The sequence below is a fragment of the Strigops habroptila genome, chromosome 8 (assembly GCF_004027225.2).
Source record: "Strigops habroptila isolate Jane chromosome 8, bStrHab1.2.pri, whole genome shotgun sequence".
Classification (NCBI taxonomy): domain Eukaryota; kingdom Metazoa; phylum Chordata; class Aves; order Psittaciformes; family Psittacidae; genus Strigops; species Strigops habroptila.
Window position 1 is genome coordinate 21,156,531 of NC_044284.2, and position 12,025 is coordinate 21,168,555.

General features: G+C 35.8%; 1 protein-coding gene across 1 annotated transcript in view; it reads right to left on the minus strand.

Annotated features, from left to right (window-relative positions):
* Window positions 1-12,025, minus strand: part of SLC9A9 (solute carrier family 9 member A9) — a 201,917-nt gene that overhangs the window by 62,822 nt on the left and 127,070 nt on the right. The gene's annotated exons all lie outside the window — the stretch shown is intronic.

Sequence of the window (12,025 nt, forward strand, 5' to 3'; positions counted from 1 at the left end):
TTAGATATAAGGAAGAAGTTCTTTACAGTGAGGGTGGTGAAGCACTGGAATGGGTTGCCCAGGGAGGTTGTGGATGCTCCATCCCTGGCGGTGTTCAAGGCCAGGTTGGACAGAGCCTTGAGCCACATGGTTTAGGGCAAGGTGTCCCTGCCCATGGCAGGGGGGTTGGAACTAGATGATCTTAAGGTCCTTTCCAACCCTTACGATTCTATGATTCTATTCTATGATTCTATGATATTCCAGATGAGGCAGCCAAGACTGCTTTTAATTGAAAAATATGTCTTGAGAGCACATAGTTGATTCCATTCCTCATTTATTTTATGAATGATCAACTTGAGTGTCCTGAAAAGAACTGGGAAGCTTAATTTCATCAGTCACTTCGAACTGAGGGGATTCTGCACCATGCCTCTCAGAAGTGCCATAAATACTGGCCTGCGTGACATGGGTGGTGGCACGATCCATTGTCCTCCTGGTATTGCCCTGTTGCACCAAACATCTTCCAACTTCAAGCACCAATGAACCCCCCAGAAACAGTTGTTTATAGGTGTATTATTTAATGCATCTAATGATTTAATGAACAAAACTTCAGGCTTGGGAAATTACAAGAGAAATGTATCTTAATGTGACTAACACTCTTCCCTGATCTAAGTGTATGTGAATGTGTACCTGATGGAACATGATATTACAGAGCTGTCAGATAAGGATTAGAATTAGCCATGTCTCCTCTACTTCCTTTTCTGGATCAGTGGGGAAAACAAAGGCAACTCGAGAGGTGATGAAAAGTCTGTCTTTTCTTTCTGTTTCTTAAAATGTGGATAATAATATTCCCTCTATCCCATCGCTCATCTGTTTTGTGTATTTAGCTTGTAAGCGCATATCCTTTATTATGTTTGTACAAAATCTGGTTTAACAGAGGCATAATTTTGGTTTGGAGCCCTAGGAGTGCTCCTGTAAAATAATTATGAGCAATATTAACTTCCTTGCTTGTCAAAGGTTTTACTGGAAGAACTCACCTTCTCAGTGCAATTGCTTCAGCCTTCCATGGGCTGTCTCCTTGTAACTAAAACAGTCTTTAATCCTCAGTTTATATCTCAAAACCTGCACATACCGGGAAATGTTTTTTTGAGTAAGTGATTTCTAACCCAGTTTCCAAAGATGGCCATTAAACAACATTTGCAACAAGAGTCTTGAATATTTTTGCATGAAGAAATCTGAAGCTTGTAGTTATCTAACATCAGTATATTGCATTCAGTATGGAATTATTAACTGTAAAGACTAGAAATATTAGCAAAATCCAAAAAAGATTGTTTCACCATCTCCAATAAATCATTACAATTGAAATGAAAAAATCTTCAGGATAAACAATGATTGCTCAGGCCATTATTCTTGTCCATGCAGCAGTAAGTGTGGTGTGTATTCCTAACAAACTGACACCTAAAATCTGCTTTTGGTTCTAGAATGCTATATTTCTGCTACATATTGCTATTGCTGTGGACTGATGCTGTCAAAAACATCTGGTTTTTATAGTACAATATTTTGATTGACATAAACCCCATGGGGAATTATGGTATGAATGTAGATCTTCAAAGTTCAGCTCAAGCTGATTTTGTTAATAAATGAAAACACTTTAAGGAAAGAATAATCACTTGTGTCTCACAGCAGAAAGAACAAATCAGTTTAATTTCGTGCTGAGAAGGATTAAAATAATTTATTAGGTAAATGATGTTTTCTAAATGGTTATGACAGCTGTTTGTCTTGTGGCTAAAGCTTTCTATCATACATACTTAACATAAAAATGGAACAAAGAGCATGACTTTTAAACCTAGAATCATGCAAGTAAGAGGTTATTGTGCCATAGTTTGACTTTTGAACTTGTAGTTTCATAAAACTGGGAAGATAATGTTTTGGGAGATGCTACTGCAAAACATTAGCCCTCTGGTCAAGGTCTATAGAATACTTTTGGTGGACACATGGAGAAATATGTGGTTGCAGAGTTGGAAATTAAATTAATGTGATAACTGTATAAATGCCAAGTAAAGAAAGACTGCTGCAATGGGTGAAGATAATGTGTAAGTGCAAATAGAAGATAAGGTTGGTGAAGGAAATGTAGTGCTCTATAATAGATGCACAAGTTACAGTCTCTAGATGTGATCTTAAGTATCAAAAAGATTGTGATATTGTGGATAATGTCACTGCATAAAATTTTACCTATCACTTCCCTACAGCTGTGCAGCTGTGTGAAGTAAAATGCTAAAATTTAAAAATAGATGATGGCTTGCATTTACATTTATATCATGTGCTTATGTGAATAGTAATTAGAATGATGAACGGGATATTTAGATATCTTGTATCTGATTCTCTATTCTGTTAATCCTTTCTTTATCTTGAGATCTGGGGGGGGAGCCTAAAATAGTTTGGTCATTTTGAAGTAACAATGTACGTCTGTATGGAGGAATGTCCTATTGATGTTTGTAATCATGACAGCATTGCACTCCAGCTCAGAAGTTCTGAAAAGTAGTGATTTATGTCCCTGTAAGGCTTCTTGCACATGTATTAGATTACGAATGTCATTGTGCTATGTAAATATACCTGTGGTGAGAAATCAGGCCTCTGGCTTACAGATATGAAATAAGTTGACTAGAATAAGCATCATTTAACTTATGTGGAATTATTAGAAATCATCAGTTGTAATTGTTTCAGTGCATGTGAATAAATTGGAATAAAGTCAGCATGAAGGTTGGCAGCAACCAAAATAATGTGATATTCCGTGTGGCAGCAATGTATGAAGTGGGACTTATTTTCATATTTAAGGTAAGATTGCTGTAGTAGATTCTCATTCTAGAACATGAGGTGTTTGTTACATTGTTCAGTATATTATGACACTCAGGCTTATTATACTAGATTATCAGATCTAGCTGGATAGGGAATGCAGGTTGTGTGTTTATGTCTACAGACACAGTAATTGCATGAATTACACTGAATTCCATGTTAAACTGGAAAAATAGCAGCTACTGACTCTGCCAAACCCACTCTACATGCTTACTTTGCCCTCATGGCATACTACTTATAGCTAACTATTGCACATTGCTGCAAGTCAGTTCAGAACTTCTTTATATTCAGGCAGTAGGCTGAATGTGATTCCCATTTTAAAGCTTGATTCTGAAAAATGTAGGGCAAGGCCCATTTACATTCATGTATGTAGATGTACATGTGTCCAGTCTTTAGGAATCCAAACTCACAGTTGCTTCTTGCCTCTAATACTGAGTGCATGAGAAACGATTTCTGTGCTTTCTCTAGAACTTGTTTTCTTGGACTTCAAGAGTTGCTCAATCAAATATCTTCACTGTGTGGCCCATAGGCACTAGTGAAAGCCACAGAGCCCTGGCAGCAATGTTGAACATCCAGTCAGTACATCAGCTGATCAGCACTATTTTGCTTCTTTTTTGTACTGATGTCTCTTCTGTGAAACTCACTCTCACTTTACTCCCTCTCTCTCCCCCCCCTTAATTTTTGGTTTTCATTTTATTTTTGGCTTTCCTATTTATATATGCTCATAGTCGTACGTTGTTCCTGTGCCTTTTATTGCACTGTGGTATGTGATGCAGCTATAGAATCGTAGAATAGTTTGGGTTGGAAGGGACCTTCAAAGGTTATCTAGTCCCACTCCCCTGCAACAGCAGGGACATCTTCAACCTAGTGCTTTCTGTTTATAACTCTGCTTTACCAAGTAATTATACACTTGCATGTTTTATTTTATATTCCTGCCTTAAGGAGAAGTAAAGCCTTTCATATAATGGTATTTTTAGTAGCCCAAATTTAGATTAATAAACTTTCTGTTTTAAAGTATGTGGAAAACTCCACCACTCTTCCCCCCTTTTTATATCCTTATCTGGAAAATGCGTAGCTCGAACGCAGTTGTTTTTCTAGGAACCTGGCAATATCCAGATCTCTCTGGCAGTTCGGCAAAGCTTTGTTCTGTTACCCATTCCTTGGTAAGGACTGGACTGTATTTGTGTGTCAGCCATTCCTCTCTCCCTGCCCCAAAAGAGTAGTTTTTCTTCATCTTTTGATTTTCTAAAATGCCCCTACGGTTTTCGTGTGGACTCTGATTTGCAGAGTGAGGGGAAGCTTCCACAAGGCACTCAGCATGGGCCTCACCGCCCCTGTTCAAGCCAAGGTCAAGGTGTCATTGGCTTCAAAAGGAGCCAAGTTAGACCAGCACTGAGTGTTTCCAAAGAGCCATTCCTTAATATTTTTGCCATCTCTCAGCATTCCTGAGCCATACAAGGATGTGGTCGTCATTTATTTTCCACTTATTGTAGTGGCATCATTCTCTGACGTAGGTTTCGTTAACAGATCAACTGATGAATAGATAGTTTTATGCAGCTCATTTATGTAAAAACCAAGACCTATAGAACAAGGTAAGCACTTTGCTGTCTGCTTTTCAAGAGTTTAAATTCTGTCTGTAAGTTCCCTCTTGTTTTGAAGAGCAGGAAGTCCAGAACAGTGTCAACAGGTTACATGGCCATAGCCAGTTAATAGTCGCTGCTCTTCTCGGTTACGCTCTTCACCTATTGAACAGATGTGTGATTACTTGTAGGCAAACACAGATTTATAGGCAAAGGATGGAAAAGCTTAAAAGGACTGTAATCCTTCTTAATTTTTATTTTTAATTTCAGCTGCAGAAAAAACCCCAAACCCTCAGCAAATCTAAAGTTCAGGATAACTCCATTGCTACCAGAATGAAACTGTCATGCTAATGGTAGAACATTTAATCTTAAAATGTTACAAAATCATTAAAAATTGTGTTTGTTCAGTTGAGATGCAAACACCTCTGGATTAAAATGTGGTTATAAGGTCACATCACTCATGAGTACTACATTGTGATAAGAGAAACTGAAAAATAATAACGCATGAAAAATAGCTTAACTTGAATCATTTTCTAAAGCTGCAAGAGAAGATTAGATGTGAGGAATGTGCATGGCAGTAGCTGCGATATACAGTGCAATTATCACTTTCTCAGTAAGGCTGCATTTTGTTATTTAGTTTTCATCTGAGTTTCATGTCTGAGATTGATAGGTGGGACTCCTAGAATGAGAGGATCCATTGACAGCACATTATAGCATTGGTGCAGCATTGTCTTGGGAGAAAGGATGGGATTTGGTACCTCTTTGGGTAGTAATGAGGTCATTTCTTGTGAGTGCCAACCCAGTAAATCCCCAAGAAGTTGCACTTTTGAAATATTGGGTCACAGAGTGGCAAGGTTGTCATGAGGTGACTGTGATGCCTTCCATCCAAACCCTTTAATCTGTAACTGGTTTGGTTTTGGTTTGGGGTTTTTTTTTTGTGTGTGTTTGTTTGTTTTTTGGGGGGAGGGAGGGAGGAAAGGTGGAGGAAGAACATGGTTTGTTTTCTCTTACTTTAAACCAAATGATCTTGTATTTAGAATATATTGGGACGGTAATCAGCATACATGCGTTAAGGACTAATGATTATGCAGAGAGGAGCTACCGGTGATGGCAGGAGATTTTTTGTTGTAACTTAAGATGTTGCAAAAGTATAGACACAAATATATCTCTGAATAATCCTTTCAATAAGAGGCAGTACACAAAATACAATATTGATCATCCTCCACATGCTTTAAGAAATTTAGTATTATTGCCATGCCTCTCCCCACGCTGTGAGGAAGGCGATAGATCAACTGCTCTGTACACAGTATTGAAACTGTATTAATAAACCCCCCAGAACATTATTAAAAATGCATTTTCAGTTAATGCAAAAAGATAGAAACATTACTGCGTTACAAGTAGTATCATTTTTGCACATAGCAAATGTCTTAATTGCTCCTTTTATGAACTCTATGGAGATGAATACAGCTTTCAAAAAAAAAAAAAAAAAAAGTCAGGAATTAGGCCATTTTGTTGGCATCTTACTTGGACTATTAATGAGTTTTGCCAGCCAGGAAAAATGAGAGCTGATTTTACAAAAAATCTGTATAAGGAAAAGAAACTGTGCTTAGATGTATTTTGACAATTTCCTACAGATGAGCTTAGTTAATTCTTGGCTCAGAAATAACAGTTCCCTCCAGTGAATTATGCCAACGATTTTTAGAGCAGTAAAATATTTCTTCTTTGAATCACTTTAGGTGTCTGTTCCTTTGTTTTCCATGAGCATAAACAGCACAGCTTTGGCAAGAAGCCCAGCCATTGTAGGTGCATTACATTATTGTTAATGTGATTAACCCGAAGTAAAACATTAAATGCTCCTGAGGCATTAGTCTAAATAATGAGATGACCGACTCTTTAGTTCCCTGGGCTTGCAGCATGGGGACAAACATATCATGCACTTCATCTTTTGCACTGACTTTTGACATTTGTCATATAAAGCTGGTACTGGGAGCAATTCTATGCATAGCCATTCTAAGTGAAGAGTAATGCTGGTCAAGCTAAACGTATGTTACAACCAAAACACACTAATTGCTACTGGCTTTTCTGCCAAGAACTAGTGACAAGGTACCTTACATGTACAGCCGTAATTGGTCTTTCCATTTAGGCTGCTTTTTTCAGAAGCAGTTTGTAAATCAGCTGCATTGCCTAAATTCATATTTAATTCATGGTTTGAAATATGTTCACCTAAATTCTGTCTGAAATGCTCAGAACAGCAGGAAATGATAGTAAGGACTTGTATGGATTTATTGACCCTAGGCTTTATAAAACATATAGTATATTGGAGAATATAACTTCAAATATATGCTGTATGATTATTTTATCAAAGGGTAAATCAAAATGGCATTTCTGAATTAGTGAAATGATGAATTAATGAACCATGCAGTGCAATAGCCTTTAAAGCTGAGGTCACTACATTCATAAGCAGGTACACTGCAGTTGGTAATCTGAGTAAGCATGGATAGGATTTTTCATGTTTCCTCATCTAGGAGTAAATATTGTAGGACAGAGAGTGCTCAGTTAAATGTAGCTTAGTCATGGAAATATAGAAAAATCTTGCTATGAAATAAAAAAAAATCTGTTTTTAGATTAGATGCATACTCATTAAATTTTTCCTACTTTGGGCATCCAGCTTCTTACATTTGAAATTACAAATCAAGCTTTATAAAGGAAGAACCTAGGGAAAAGTCTCAGATTGAGTAAAATATGGACTAAAATTGAACAGTTTTGCTTAAAATTTCCTTGTCTGACATGTGCAGTGTCAACAATTATTACCCTTTCAATTTTAATGGCAGAGAAACACCTCTGCACATTCATATTGAAACACTCTTTAAAGCCACTTTAAATACAGCAGGATAAACAGTAGTGTAATTTGTGAGGACAATGTTCTAAAACACTGCTTAATGGAAAACTTAACTTCTCTTTTTTTTTTTACAACACTTTGCTTCTCAACAACAAACAATAAACAAATGGCTCAAAAAGACATCTATATTATTTAATTTTGTTATTCTACCATTAAACCCCCCAAACCTACATAGATTATATGCTCCTGATATAGTAAATATCAATTAAAATGTAATAGTCTGACAGAGTGCTTATATGGAAGTGCTCAAAAAGCATGCTCTGCTTCATCATCTAGTGTTTATCTCATTCCATGTTGTTTTTAATTCATGAATTGTGTTATTGAATTATAATCTTGGTCTAATAATTGCACTGTTTAGACAGTGTAGATTTCAGTTGATTTTAAATTTGTTTTTGCAATATAATCCTTTCTTCAGAAACTTGGCCATTTTTACTACTTTCAGGCAATACATTTAGGTCTCATGTCTGTTTCAAATGTTCATATAAAAATATATTTCATATATTTCTCATATTTCATTAACATTCATATAAAAACTTATTGTCTCAAAATAGGTACTGATCTGTAGTCACATGGTTTACAATGCTAGAAAATGCAAACACTATTGTTGATATAAATGTGCATGTGTGCATGCTCACAGACACTCTCCAAATCTTTGTACTACAAATGTTCCAGAGGGAAAAAGTATTTTCTAGTGTAGTTGGCAAATTTGGACCAAATGTCATCCATGATAGTGTAAGTTCTGCTAGTTACACAGTGATCATGGAGCATTATATAGCTTTGATAGAATGTTATTCAGTTTGTTGATGTTTTTTGCTTGTTTTTTTCCTTTTTGATTTGAAGGAGAGTTTTACTTGTACAACAGCAACAAAGATAAATACTTTTACCTTAGTTGCTGTATTTATCCAGAACTACAAGAATTGTCTGTATTTCACAGTATGTAAAGTCCCTTTCTAAAGTTCAGAAAGAACACAAACTAAAAGGTTAGGTTTGGTTTTTCACTCTTGAATGTAGTAATCTCACATTTTTAAATATGCATGACTTGGTAATAAATTAATTCATTTGGAGAGAATTAGAGCCTAAGTAGTATTTAATTGATCTAGAACCCCAGGTCTGGTGCCCTAACATAGGTGAAATTCAACTTACATCCCTACATTTGCATTATGTTGTATTCAGAATAATTTAGGAAATATCCAGCACTTATTTTGCATTTGCAAATACTTATTCAGGGAAAGCAAAGCTTTCAAATGTCAATGATAGGTTTTCCTTTTGTGTCAGCAACTCAACTGTGGCTACAAACTTCTTGATTCTGCTAATTCCATCCATCTCAACTAAAAAATTTCCTTTTTTTGGTAGTGAACTGAATTGGCATTCTTGTCTGGTTTGCTGGGGGCTCTCTCCTAAACATGTTCTATTTTGAGATTTTTATGCTGTCTGTACCAGTCCTTGCAAGCCTTTTATGAGTACCCAGGAGGAGGGTTAGTCACCCCCTTGTTGAATTATACTTATTAACTGTGACACTGTAGTTAAGGTTGATAAAACACTTTCATTTTAATTAATTAAAACCTTCATCTTTTTACAAGAGTAATTGGAGATGCTCTTCAAAGCTTCTAGATATTTTAAAGTTTTTTTTCTTCTCTTTATAATCATATACAGCTTGAGCATAAAGCCTCAAGCACCTCGTTGGAGTTGGCTGCCATTTAAAATGAGTGCAGTGGAAAAGGAGTGCTGGGAGGGGAAATAGCTTCATAGTTTTATCTATGCTTCTTGTGTTGTTTTGCAGTGTGTTGGAAGGTGTTTGCTGCGTTATGGTTAAGAAAGCATGTGAGCAATCATTCTTCTGTAGACTACCTAATAACGTACTGGAAGACCTGAACTCTCATCTTTTCTACAAAGAAGATTACTGTACTTTAGTTGGTGATTCATTTTACACGAAACAGAAACCCTTACTTGGACGGGAGCTGAAACCTCCATAGTGAACACATTAACCACTAGTCTACAGAATAATTTTGTCACATTTTCTGATTCAGTTAATTAAAATTATTTTCTGACTTTGCTTTACTCATCTCATGGATACGTGCATACATGCATAGAACTGGCAAGGCTAGAATTCTCCCAGAAAGGTGGAGGAGGAAATACATGTGAAAAAAAAACCTGAGAAAGACTGAGAAATTTCATTTTTTTTAGACTGAAATGGTATTTTAAGTCATGATGAAAACTTTTATCCCCTTGAAATGAAACCTTCATTTCAGATTTTCTTGCTGAAGAAATTCCAATATTCTTTGTCAATCAAAATGGGAGAAGAATGCACTTGCATACTTTGGAAATTAAGCAAACTAACAAATGTGAGCCAGTTCACAGTATTACACAGCTCTTAAAATATGAAAGTTCAGTGAGTTTCCAGAGCAATTATTTTGTAAAAAGCAACAGTATCTGATCAATAATAGGCCGAGTTAAGGGATATCTTGATCAATGCCTACAAAGCAGGGATATAAGATTCAACTCAGTAAATGTAATTATTATTTTCTTCTAGAGACAGGATTACATACCACATCACCACATATTTATCTCAAACTTTTAAGTGCTAAAATTATTTTTCTCTACCCTCTATTTACCCTTAAGCAACACATTTTTAGCATATGCTTAAAGTCAAGGGGTCTCTGCTTGCACCAGTTTAATTTTATGTACTAGTTAGAGGTCAAATTAATTTGTCATATTTTGGTAGAAAGTAGTAAATCATTACTTTTGTTCTAAAGTCCCAGATAATTAATGAAGATATTCCCTAGCAGTATTTCCAGACAGGTTTCCTTGGTTCATTATTTGTAGTTTGAGCAATTTCATCATGTTCATTGCTGCATAGCAGCTACCTTTTGTATGACAGGGAGATATGTTTTAATGGAAAAAATAAAATTATTCCCTGAAATGGAAGAAAGTTGTTGGTTTGGGGTTTTTGTTGGGGATTTTTTTGGGTTTGGTTTTTTTTTCTTTTTTTTTCCCATACTCAGACTCTTCAAAATAACTTTATTTTAAAAGATTACAAAAGAAGTATTTTAATTGATACAAATCCTGATGGATGGATTCTATTCCAAGCTCTAAGTTTATTTATAGTTTTCTAGAAATATATACAAACTATTCTGGGTTTTTGGCATGTGGAAAATTCATCCTAGAATTTATTCCTAGTAAAGTGAAAAGCATGAATCTCTCTTATTCATTCATTCATGAATCTCTCTGTAATTTTCCCTTTCTCCTGTACCAAATATTCTAGCAATAAAAGCATATCTTTCATTTCTTCCTTCCTTTTTGGTTTTCAATAGCCATGTGGAGCTAGAAATATGAGGTATGTGAGGTGGGATGTTAGGAGACTGGGTCCAAAATTAGACACCTCTGGCCAATAAAGACCAACAGAGTTGACAGCAAGAGTCAGGTACATGTCATGCACAAGTCACAACTGCAATCCAAAAATCTTCAATTTAACAGTTGCCCAGGACTGCCTTTTACAGTCAGTCAGAAAGCCCAAGTCTCTGTATTCTGGTCTTTTATTTTGTTATCAAGCACAAATGTTTATAAACCTTGTTCAATATCATTCAGGTGAAATGCTATGGTGAATAACTCTGAGATATCAAATACACACCTTATCTTAGCAGAAAAGTACCTTGCAAATAAATGATAGGCATTTCAGGAGATCACTGAGATTCATTACCTGGATGATTTCTCATTTTCAGATAGAAATGAAAGAAAATCATCCAATTTCTTTTTTGTAATAACATCCAATACATTTAATGTCCAATTTCATCCTCCTTCTTGATTTATGACATTTACTAGGCTAATCGTGCTCTAGCCACTATTATAAAAGCAGCTATTAACCCTTTCAGCGTGGGTGTGACCCAAGAAGCGTTTTCTTTGCTCACAGGTTTCAAGTGTAATGTTGAATACCTCAGGGTTTGAAGCAGAATGAATTTCCCTAATATGTCTTTAGCCAAGAACACCAGACCATTTCCTATTTCTTGTAGATGCTACATACATACTGTGGGTATACATGCCCACAAATCCAGAACTGGTGCCAAAGACTACTAGGCAAAGGAAAAGTATCACATCTAGCAATATTTTTTTATTAAAAAAAAAATCTATAACTAGGATCTAAACTAATATTTTAGTTTACTGTGCTACTGTAGGAGATCAAAGAGAACAAAGTGATAAAGCAGAATCCAATCTTATGCAGTGACACCTCACAGGTAATCAATAGATTACTGTGCAAATTACACAAATGCTTAAATCATAATGATCTCTAATGTGTTGGACTAAACTTGAAAACGCTGATAACTAGTTATAGTGGCTAAATTTCTTATAGCTGAAGGTAAAACTCTGCCTCTTCCACTGTCTTCCTGACAGAGTGGATGACAGCCACGCAGTTTCCCAAGTCAACCCTGAACTGCTGTTTTTCTGTTTGTACCCAGAGTACTGTGTGGGAGCAAGGACAGGGCTCAACAGCAAAACTATGTGTCTTTAAGATAACACTCTGATAACTGCAGGACAATGTCTTCTCTGAGCTATTGTTTCAGACTGTCCATGAACTCATACAAAAGCTTCCTTATTAGTTTAATTTGAATAATTTTCAATATGTTCTTTGCAATTTTGAAAGTTGCATTTTAAGTAACAATGTAGAATTTGTGACATAAGTGTCTGCACATAAATCAGTAATATCCTAATGCTGAGAGCTTCA